Raw genomic sequence first — 12,655 nt, 5'->3', positions numbered from 1 at the left:
CAGCTTTAATCCCAGCGCTAATGGTCAGTGGATATTCAAAATCGTTGCAGGCCTGTAAATGACACCTGCCCTGAAAACAAATCCTGGGGTCATATATCGACCAAAAAATTCAAAAGACGTCCATATTACAAAACGACAGTTTCAAGAGGCATATTTCACACACATCAGTGTTCTGCTTCTTTTGCTTTCTTTCTTTTTTGGTTAAAAAAACGGGAATGGAAAAAGGCAACCCTCAGAATGGGCAAAAACGTTCGCAAACGAATCAATGGACAAAGGTTTAATCTCCAATATATATAAACAGCTCACGCAGCTTAATATTAATAAAACAAACAACCCAATACAAAAATGGGCAGAAGATCTAAATAGACGTTTCTTCATAGAAGTCACAGAGATGGCCAAGATGCACATGAAAAGCTGCTCAACATCACTAATTATTAGAGAAATGCAAATCCAAACGACAATGAGGTATGACCTCACACCTGTTAGAATCGGCATAATTAGAAAATCTACAAACAACAAATTCTGGGGAGGGTGTGGACAAAAGGAAACCCTCTTCCACTATTGGTGGGAAGGTAAATTGATACAGTCACTATGGAGAACAGTATGGAGGTTCCTTTAAAAAACTAAAAAGAGAATTACCATAGGATCCAGCAATCCCACTTCTGGGCATATACCCAGAGAAAACCATAACTCAAAAAGACACATTCACCACAATGTTCATTGCAGCACTATTTACAATAGCCAGGTAATGGAAGCAACCTAAATGCCCACAGACAGATGAATGGATAAAGATGTGGTACATATATAAAATGGAATATTACTCAGCCATAAAAAGGAATGAAACTGGGTCATTTGTAGAGAAGTCGATGGATCTAGAGACTGTCATACAGAGTGAAGTAAGTCAGAAAGAGAAAAACAAATATTCTATATTAATGCATAAAGGTGGAAGCTAGAAAAATGGTACAGATGAACTGGTTTGTAGGGCAGAAATAGAGACACAGAGGTAGAGAACAAACGTATGGACACCAAGTGGGGGAAGCCATGGAGTGGTGGTGGTGGATGAGTTGGGAGATTGGGATTGACCTGTATAAATGTATATGCATAAAATAGATAACTAATAATAACCTGCTGTATAAAAAAATAAATAAAATTATATTTCAAAATTTTAAAAAATAAAACAGAAGAAAGTTCTTCCATTCACACAGATGTATTTATATGAATGAATTATTCCCATGCTTATATCTATAAATACATAAAAGAGGAATAAAATCTAACTTGAACCAAGAAAGAAAAAAAACCTAAACCAAACAGTTATACAGAGGAAAACACTACCAAGGCACTTGTTCCAGCGGTAAACAATTCTGAAATTGGTCAGTGGTGGGGAATCATCTCCCATACAACCAGCAGCCCCGCCCCCCCATGCAAGGAGCATCCTCATTGCAAAGCTGGGGGACCATGCCGAGGCCTCTGTGAGTAAACGTGAGCTGAGTCCCAGGCCAGCTGCTGCTGAACTGTTCCCACCCTTCGCAGGTAAAACACCTGAATATGTACAAGGGCTTGAAAGCCTAGAGGAAGGGCCGTGGAGCCACACCAGCGACAGCACGCAGGCCAACTTGCTGCCTGCAGGCCAGCCAGGATGGTCCTGGTCCCGGGCGCTCTTCTGGAAGCTTTCCATTTCCCTGCCTGAGATACCCCTCCTGTCCCGGCCCCCACTCCTTTTTTTCCTTCCTCAGCCCGGAGAGAAATTCCAGTGGAAGTTATGGGTGACACATCCTCTTCTTTACAGGTGGCAGCCTGGCAACTCCTGCAGAAAGTCCAGCAGAGCCCCACTCACACCGGGCCACCAACAAAGCTGTGGACCCTCACACCCTCCCACCAGCACAGCCCCGAGACTGCTGATGGGGCAGAGAATATGGAGTCAGGCACAGCTGCAGGGGCTATTGTTGCCTGGAGTGCTGTTTATATTGACCTCAACCCAGGCACACCTGGGGAGGGCTTGCCGGCAGGGTCAGGCTGCCCAGGTCAGCTAATCCTCAGCCCTCAGGGAATCACATTGCAGAAAAAGGACCTCGCTAAGACAGAATATTAGCCAAGGGAAAAAAGGACACAATGCCATTTGCAGCACCGTAGATGAGTCTAGAGGTAATCACGTGACTTGTAGTAAGTCAGAAAGTGAAAGACACATATCGTAGGATATCACTTATAGGTGTTACGTAAAAATTGATACCAGGGCAGATATTTCCACGGAGAAGGGCAATCACAGATTCATTAAACAAACTTATGGTTCACCAATGGAAAGGTGTGAGGATTGGATTCATTAGGATATCGGGGTTAACAGACATATACAAACACAGGTGAAATATATAATCACCAAAGACCTACGGAATACCAAGAGAAGACTACTCAACATTCTGTCATAATGTACATGGGAAAAGGGTCCCAGGAAGAACAGACCTATGTATATGTGTAAAAGAACCACATCTTGCACACCTACAACAAGCCAAACGTTGTCATCAAACTTGCTGTAATAAAAAATAAAAAATTAAATTAAAAACACGAACAAGAAGTAGTGAGACAAACTTGAGGGGCTTTCTCCTGGCACATTCCATTCTAAATTCCAATCTAGAACACGACTTCCATTGAGGCTCTGTTGCCCTAGTAACCAGATTTGGTAAGCGAGAACTGCTGCCACCTGGTGGCCGTTTCACACAACAGCAGCTTTAATCCCAGCGCTAATGGTCAGTGGATATTCAAAATCATTGCAGGCCTGTAAATGACACCTGCCCTGAAAACAAATCCTGGGGTCATATATCGACCAAAAAATTCAAAAGACGTCCATATTTCAAAACGACAGTTTCAAGAGGCATACTTCACGCACATTAGTGTTCTGCTTCTTTTGCTTTCTTTCTTTTTCGGTTAAAAAAACCGGAATGGGAAAAGGTAACCCTCAGAATGGGAGAAAACGTTCACAAATGAATCAATGGACAAAGGTTTAATCTCCAATATATATAAACAGCTCACGCAGCTTAATATTAATAAAACAAACAACCCAATACAAAAATGGGCAGAAGATCTAAATAGACGTTTCTTCAAAGAAGTCACAGAGATGGCCAAGACGCACATGAAAAGCTGTTCAACATCACTAATTATTAGAGAAATGCAAATCCAAACGACAATGAGGTATGACCTCACACCTGTTAGAATCGGCATCATCAGAAAATCTACAAACAACAAATTCTGGGGAGGGTGTGGACAAAAGGAACCCTCTTCCACTATTGGTGGGAAGGTAAATTGATACAGTCACTATGGAGAACAGTATGGAGGTTCCTTTAAAATACTAAAAAGAGAATTACCATAGGATCCAGCAATCCCACTTCTGGGCATATACCCAGAGAAAACCATAACTCAAAATGACACATTCACCACAATGTTCATTGCAGCACTATTTACAATAGCCAGGTAATGGAAGCAACCTAAATGCCCACAGACAGACGAATGGATAAAGATGTGGTACATATATAAAATGGAATATTACTCAGCCATAAAAAGGAATGAAAGTGGGTCATTTGTAGAGAAGTCGATGGATCTAGAGACTGTCATACAGAGTCAAGTAAGTCAGAAAGAGAAAAACAAATATTCTACATTAATGCATAAAGGTGGAAGCTAGAAAAATGGTACAGATGAACTGGTTTGCAGGGCAGAAATAGAGACACAGAGGTAGAGAACAAACATATGGACACCAAGTGGGGGAAGCCATGGAGTCGTGGTGGTGGGATGAGTTGGGAGATTGGGATTGACCTGTATACATGTGTATGCATAAAATAGATAACTAATAATAACCTGCTGTATAAAAAAATAAATAAAATTATATTTCAAAATTTTTAAAAATAAAACAGAAGAAAGTTCTTCCATTCACACAGATGTATTTATATGAATGAATTATTCCCATGCTTATATCTATAAATACATAAAAGAGGAATAAAATCTAACTTGAACCAAGAAAGAAAAAAAACCTAAACCAAACAGTTATACAGAGGAAAACACTACCAAGGCACTTGTTCCAGCGGTAAACAATTCTGAAATTGGTCAGTGGTGGGGAATCATCTCCCAAACAACCAGCAGCCCCGCCCCCCCATGCAAGGAGCGTCCTCATTGCAAAGCTGGGGGACCATGCCGAGGCCTCTGTGAGAAAACGTGAGCTGAACCCCAGGCCAGCTGCTGCTGAACTGTTCCCACCCTTCCCAGGTAAAACACCTGAATATGTACAAGGACTTGAAAGCCTAGAGGAAGGGCCGTGGAGCCACACCAGCGACAGCACGCAGGCCAACTTGCTGCCTGCAGGCCAGCCAGGATGGTCCTGGCCCCGGGCGCTCTTCTGGAAGCTTTCCATTTCCCTGCCTGAGATACCCCTCCTGTCCCGGCCCCCACTCCTTTTTCTCCTTCCTCAGCCCGGAGAGAAATTCCAGTGGAAGTTATGGGTGACACATCCTCTTCTTTACAGGTGGCAGCCTGGCAACTCCTGCAGAAAGTCCAGCAGAGCCCCACTCACACCGGGCCACCAACAAAGCCGTGGACCCTCACACCCTCCCACCAGCACAGCCCCGAGACTGCTAATGGGGCAGAGAATATGGAGTCAGGCACAGCTGCAGGGGCTATTGTTCCCTGGAGTGCTGTTTATATTGACCTCAACACAGGCACAGCTGGGGAGGGCTTGCCGGCAGGGCCAGGCTGCCCATGTCAGTTAATCCTCAGCCCTCAGGGAATCACATTGCAGAAAAAGGACCTCGCTAAGATAGAATATTAGCCAAGGGAAAAAAGGACACAATGCCATTTGCAGCACCGTAGATGAGTCTAGAGGTAATCACGTGACTTGTAGTAAGTCAGAAAGTGAGAGACACATATCGTAGGATATCACTTATAGGTGTTACGTAAAAATTGATACCAGGGCAGATATTTCCATGGAGAAGGGCAATCACAGATTCATTAAACAAACTTATGGTTCACCAATGGAAAGTTGTGAGGATTCGATTCATTACGATATCAGGGTTAACAGACATATACAAACACAGGTGAAATATATAATCACCAAAGACCTACGGTATACCAAGAGAAGACTACTCAACATTCTGTCATAACGTACATGGGAAAAGGGTCCCAGAAAGAACAGACCTACGTAAATGTGTAAAAGAACCACATCTTGCACACCTACAACAAGCCAAACGCTGTTATCAAACTTGCTGTACTAAAAAATAAAAAATTAAATTAAAAACACGAACAAGAAGTAGTGAGACAAACTTGAGAGGCTTTCTCCTGGCACATTCCATTCTAAATTCCAATCTAGAACACGACTTCCATTGAGGCTCTGTTGCCCTAGTATCCAGATTTGGTAAGCGAGAACTGCTGCCACCTTGTGGCCGTTTCACACAACAGCAGCTTTAATCCCAGCGCTAATGGTCAGTGGATATTCAAAATCGTTGCAGGCCTGTAAATGACACCTGACCTGAAAACAAATCCTGGGGTCATATATCGACCAAAAAATTCAAAAGACGTCCATATTACAAAACGACAGTTTCAAGAGGCATATTTCACACACATCAGTGTTCTGCTTCTTTTGCTTTCTTTCTTTTTTGGTTAAAAAACGGGAATGGAAAAAGGCAACCCTCAGAATGGGCAAAAACGTTCGCAAACGAATCAATGGACAAAGGTTTAATCTCCAATATATATAAACAGCTCACGCAGCTTAATATTAATAAAACAAACAACCCAATACAAAAATGGGCAGAAGATCTAAATAGACGTTTCTTCAAAGAAGTCACAGAGATGGCCAAGACGCACATGAAAAGCTGCTCAACATCACTAATTATTAGAGAAATGCAAATCCAAACGACAATGAGGTATGACCTCACACCTGTTAGAATCGGCATCATCAGAAAATCTAAAAACAACAAATTCTGGGGAGGGTGTGGACAAAAGGAACCCTCTTCAACTATTGGTGGGAAGGTAAATTGATACAGTCACTATGGAGAACAGTATGGAGGTTCCTTTAAAAAACTAAAAAGAGAATTACCATAGGATCCAGCAATCCCACTTCGGGGCATATACCCAGAGAAAACCATAACTCAAAAAGACACATTCACCACAATGTTCATTGCAGCACTATTTACAATAGCCAGGTAATGGAAGCAACCTAAATGCCCAGACAGACGAATGGATAAAGATGTGGTACATATATAAAATGGAATATTACTCAGCCATAAAAAGGAATGAAACTGGGTCCTTTGTAGAGAAGTAGATGGATCTAGAGACTGTCATACAGAGTCAAGTAAGTCAGAAAGAGAAAAACAAATATTGTATATTAATGCATATATGTGGAACCTAGAAAAATGGTACAGATGAACTGGTTTGCAGGGCAGAAATAGAGACACAGAGGTAGAGAACAAACGTATGGACACCAAGTGGTGGAAGCCAAGGATTGGTGGTGGTGGGATGAGTTGGGAGATTGGGATTGACCTGTATACATATATATGTATAAAATAGATAACTAATAATAACCGGCTGTATAAAAAATAAATAAAATTATATTTCAAAATTTTTAAAAATAAAACAGAAGAAAGTCCTTCCATTCACACAGATGTATTTATATGAATGAATTATTCCCATGCTTATATCTATAAATACATAAAAGAGGAATAAAATCTAACTTGAACCAAGGAAGAAAAAAAAACCTAAACCAAACAGTTATACAGAGGAAAACACTACCAAAGCACTTGTTCCAGCGGTAAACAATTCTGAAATTGGTCAGTGGTGGGGAATCATCTCCCATACAACCTGCAGCCCCGCCCGCCCATGCAAGGAGCGTCCTCATTGCAAAGCTGGGGGACCATGCCGAGGCCTCTGTGAGTAAACGTGAGCTGAACCCCAGGACAACTGCTGCTGAACTGTTCCCACCCTTCCCAGGTAAAACACCTGAATATGTACAAGGGCTTGAAAGCCTAGAGGAAGTGCCGTGGAGCCACACAAGCAACAGCACGCAGGCCAACTTGCTGCTTGCAGGCCAGCCAGGATGATCCTGGCCCCGGGCGCTCTTCTGGAAGCTTTCCATTTCCCTGCCTGAGATACCCCTCCTGTCCCGGCCCCCACTCCTTTTTCTCCTTCCTCAGCCCGGAGAGAAATTCCAGTGGAAGTTATGGGTGACATATCCTCTTCTTTACAGGTGGCAGCCTGGCAACTCCTGCAGAAAGTCCAGCAGAGCCCCACTCACACCGGGCCACCAACAAAGCCGTGGACCCTCACACCCTCCCACCAGCACAGCCCCGAGACTGCTGACGGGGCAGAGAATATGGAGTCAGGCACAGCTGCAGGGGCTATTGCTGCCTGGAGTGCTGTTTATATTGACCTCAACCCAGGCACACCTGGGGAGGGCTTGCCGGCAGGGTCAGGCTGCCCAGGTCAGCTAATCCTCAGCCCTCAGGGAATCACATTGCAGAAAAAGGACCTCGCTAAGACAGAATATTAGCCAAGGGAAAAAAGGACACAATGCCATTTGCAGCACCGTAGATGAGTCTAGAGGTAATCACATGACTTGTAGTAAGTCAGAAAGTGAAAGACACATATCGTAGGATATCACTTATAGGTGTTATGTAAAAATTGATACCAGGGCAGATATTTCCACGGAGAAGGGCAATCACAGATTCATTAAACAAACTTATGGTTCACCAATGGAAAGGTTTGAGGATTGGATTCATTACTATATCGGGGTTAACAGACATACACAAACACAGGTGAAATATATAATCACCAAAGACCTACGGAATACCAAGAGAAGACTACTCAACATTCTGTCATAATGTACATGGGAAAAGGGTCCCAGGAAAAACAGACCTATGTATATGTGTAAAAGAACCACATCTTGCGCACCTACAACAAGCCAAACGTTGTCATCAAACTTGCTGTACTAAAAAATAAAAAATTAAATTAAAAACACGAACAAGAAGTAGTGAGACAAACTTGAGAGGCTTTCTCCTGGCACATTCAATTCTAAATTCCAATCTAGAACACGACTTCCATTGAGGCTCTGTTGCCCTAGTATCCAGATTTGGTAAGCGAGAACTGCTGCCACCTTGTGGCCGTTTCACACAACAGCAGCTTTAATCCCAGCGCTAATGGTCAGTGGATATTCAAAATCGTTGCAGGCCTGTAAATGACACCTGCCCTGAAAACAAATCCTGGGGTCATATATCGACCAAAAAATTCAAAAGACGTCCATATTACAAAACGACAGTTTCAAGAGGCATATTTCACACACATCAGTGTTCTGCTTCTTTTGCTTTCTTTCTTTTTTGGTTAAAAAAACGGGAATGGAAAAAGGCAACCCTCAGAATGGGCAAAAACGTTCGCAAACGAATCAATGGACAAAGGTTTAATCTCCAATATATATAAACAGCTCACGCAGCTTAATATTAATAAAACAAACAACCCAATACAAAAATGGGCAGAAGATCTAAATAGACGTTTCTTCATAGAAGTCACAGAGATGGCCAAGATGCACATGAAAAGCTGCTCAACATCACTAATTATTAGAGAAATGCAAATCCAAACGACAATGAGGTATGACCTCACACCTGTTAGAATCGGCATAATTAGAAAATCTACAAACAACAAATTCTGGGGAGGGTGTGGACAAAAGGAAACCCTCTTCCACTATTGGTGGGAAGGTAAATTGATACAGTCACTATGGAGAACAGTATGGAGGTTCCTTTAAAAAACTAAAAAGAGAATTACCATAGGATCCAGCAATCCCACTTCTGGGCATATACCCAGAGAAAACCATAACTCAAAAAGACACATTCACAACAATGTTCATTGCAGCACTATTTACAATAGCCAGGTAATGGAAGCAACCTAAATGCCCACAGACAGATGAATGGATAAAGATGTGGTACATATATAAAATGGAATATTACTCAGCCATAAAAAGGAATGAAACTGGGTCATTTGTAGAGAAGTCGATGGATCTAGAGACTGTCATACAGAGTGAAGTAAGTCAGAAAGAGAAAAACAAATATTCTATATTAATGCATAAAGGTGGAAGCTAGAAAAATGGTACAGATGAACTGGTTTGTAGGGCAGAAATAGAGACACAGAGGTAGAGAACAAACGTATGGACACCAAGTGGGGGACGCCATGGAGTGGTGGTGGTGGATGAGTTGGGAGATTGGGATTGACCTGTATACATGTATATGCATAAAATAGATAACTAATAATAACCTGCTGTATAAAAAAATAAATAAAATTATATTTCAAAATTTTAAAAAATAAAACAGAAGAAAGTTCTTCCATTCACACAGATGTATTTATATGAATGAATTATTCCCATGCTTATATCTATAAATACATAAAAGAGGAATAAAATCTAACTTGAACCAAGAAAGAAAAAAAACCTAAACCAAACAGTTATACAGAGGAAAACACTACCAAGGCACTTGTTCCAGCGGTAAACAATTCTGAAATTGGTCAGTGGTGGGGAATCATCTCCCATACAACCAGCAGCCCCGCCCCCCCATGCAAGGAGCATCCTCATTGCAAAGCTGGGGGACCATGCCGAGGCCTCTGTGAGTAAACGTGAGCTGAGTCCCAGGCCAGCTGCTGCTGAACTGTTCCCACCCTTCGCAGGTAAAACACCTGAATATGTACAAGGGCTTGAAAGCCTAGAGGAAGGGCCGTGGAGCCACACCAGCGACAGCACGCAGGCCAACTTGCTGCCTGCAGGCCAGCCAGGATGGTCCTGGTCCCGGGCGCTCTTCTGGAAGCTTTCCATTTCCCTGCCTGAGATACCCCTCCTGTCCCGGCCCCCACTCCTTTTTTTCCTTCCTCAGCCCGGAGAGAAATTCCAGTGGAAGTTATGGGTGACACATCCTCTTCTTTACAGGTGGCAGCCTGGCAACTCCTGCAGAAAGTCCAGCAGAGCCCCACTCACACCGGGCCACCAACAAAGCTGTGGACCCTCACACCCTCCCACCAGCACAGCCCCGAGACTGCTGATGGGGCAGAGAATATGGAGTCAGGCACAGCTGCAGGGGCTATTGTTGCCTGGAGTGCTGTTTATATTGACCTCAACCCAGGCACACCTGGGGAGGGCTTGCCGGCAGGGTCAGGCTGCCCAGGTCAGCTAATCCTCAGCCCTCAGGGAATCACATTGCAGAAAAAGGACCTCGCTAAGACAGAATATTAGCCAAGGGAAAAATGGACACAATGCCATTTGCAGCACCGTAGATGAGTCTAGAGGTAATCACGTGACTTGTATTAAGTCAGAAAGTGAAAGACACATATCGTAGGATATCACTGATAGGTGTTATGTAAAAATTGATACCAGGGCAGATATTTCCACGGAGAAGGGCAATCACAGATTCATTAAACAAACTTATGGTTCACCAATGGAAAGGTGTGAGGATTGGATTCATTACGATATCGGGGTTAACAGACATATACAAACACAGGTGAAATATATAATCACCAAAGACCTACGGAATACGAAGAGAAGACTACTCAACATTCTGTCATAATGTACATGGGAAAAGGGTCCCAGGAAAAACAGACCTATGTATATGTGTAAAAGAACCACATCTTGCACACCTACAACAAGCCAAACGTTGTCATCAAACTTGCTGTCCTAAAAAATAAAAAATTAAATTAAAAACACGAACAAGAAGTAGTGAGACAAACTTGAGAGGCTTTCTCCTGGCACATTCAATTCTAAATTCCAATCTAGAACACGACTTCCATTGAGGCTCTGTTGCCCTAGTATCCAGATTTGGTAAGCGAGAACTGCTGCCACCTTGTGGCCGTTTCACACAACAGCAGCTTTAATCCCAGCGCTAATGGTCAGTGGATATTCAAAATCGTTGCAGGCCTGTAAATGACACCTGCCCTGAAAACAAATCCTGGGGTCATATATCGACCAAAAAATTCAAAAGACGTCCATATTACAAAACGACAGTTTCAAGAGGCATATTTCACACACATCAGTGTTCTGCTTCTTTTGCTTTCTTTCTTTTTTGGTTAAAAAAACGGGAATGGAAAAAGGCAACCCTCAGAATGGGCAAAAACGTTCGCAAACGAATCAATGGACAAAGGTTTAATCTCCAATATATATAAACAGCTCACGCAGCTTAATATTAATAAAACAAACAACCCAATACAAAAATGGGCAGAAGATCTAAATAGACGTTTCTTCATAGAAGCCACAGAGATGGCCAAGATGCACATGAAAAGCTGCTCAACATCACTAATTATTAGAGAAATGCAAATCCAAACGACAATGAGGTATGACCTCACACCTGTTAGAATCGGCATCATCAGAAAATCTACAAACAACAAATTCTGGGGAAGGTGTGGACAAAAGGAACCCTCTTCCACTATTGGTGGGAAGGTAAATTGATACAGTCACTATGGAGAACAATATGGAGGTTCCTTTAAAAAACTAAAAAGAGAATTACCATAGGATCCAGCAATCCCACTTCTGGGCATATACCCAGAGAAAACCATAACTCAAAAAGACACATTCACCACCATGTTCATTGCAGCACTATTTACAATAGCCAGGTAATGGAAGCAACCTAAATGCCCACAGACAAACGAATGGATAAAGATGTGGTACATATATAAAATGGAATATTACTCAGCCATAAAAAGGAATGAAACTGGGTCATTTGTAGAGAAGTCGATGGATCTAGAGACTGTCATACAGAGTGAAGTAAGTCAGAAAGAGAAAAACAAATATTCTATATTAATGCATAAAGGTGGAAGCTAGAAAAATGGTACAGATGAACTGGTTTGTAGGGCAGAAATAGAGACACAGAGGTAGAGAACAAACGTATGGACACCAAGTGGGGGAAGCCATGGAGTGGTGGTGGTGGATGAGTTGGGAGATTGGGATGGACCTGTATACATGTATATGCATAAAATAGATAACTAATAATAACCTGCTGTATAAAAAAATAAATAAAATTATATTTCAAAATTTTTAAAAATAAAACAGAAGAAAGTTCTTCCATTCACACAGATGTATTTATATGAATGAATTATTCCCATGCTTATATCTATAAATACATAAAAGAGGAATAAAATCTAACTTGAACCAAGAAAGAAAAAAAACCTAAACCAAACAGTTATACAGAGGAAAACACTACCAAGGCACTTGTTCCAGCGGTAAACAATTCTGAAATTGGTCAGTGGTGGGGAATCATCTCCCATACAACCAGTAGCCCCGCCCCCCCATGCAAGGAGCGTCCTCATTGCAAAGCTGGGGGACCATGCCGAGGCCTCTGTGAGTAAACGTGAGCTGAACCCCAGGCCAGCTGCTGCTGAACTGTTCCCACCCTTCCCAGGTAAAACACCTGAATATGTACAAGGACTTGAAAGCCTAGAGGAAGGGCCGTGGAGCCACACCAGCGACAGCACGCAGGCCAACTTGCTGCCTGCAGGCCAGCCAGGATGGTCCTGGCCCCGGGCGCTCTTCTGGAAGCTTTCCATTTCCCTGCCTGAGATACCCCTCCTGTCCCGGCCCCCACTCCATTTTCTCCTTCCTCAGCCCGGAGAGAAATTCCAGTGGAAGTTATGGGTGACATATCCTCTTCTTTACAGGTGGCAGCCTGGC

This window comes from Mesoplodon densirostris, chromosome 5 (assembly GCF_025265405.1).
Source record: "Mesoplodon densirostris isolate mMesDen1 chromosome 5, mMesDen1 primary haplotype, whole genome shotgun sequence".
In the NCBI taxonomy this organism is placed as follows: domain Eukaryota; kingdom Metazoa; phylum Chordata; class Mammalia; order Artiodactyla; family Ziphiidae; genus Mesoplodon; species Mesoplodon densirostris.
Note: the sequence above shows the minus strand (reverse complement) of the source record.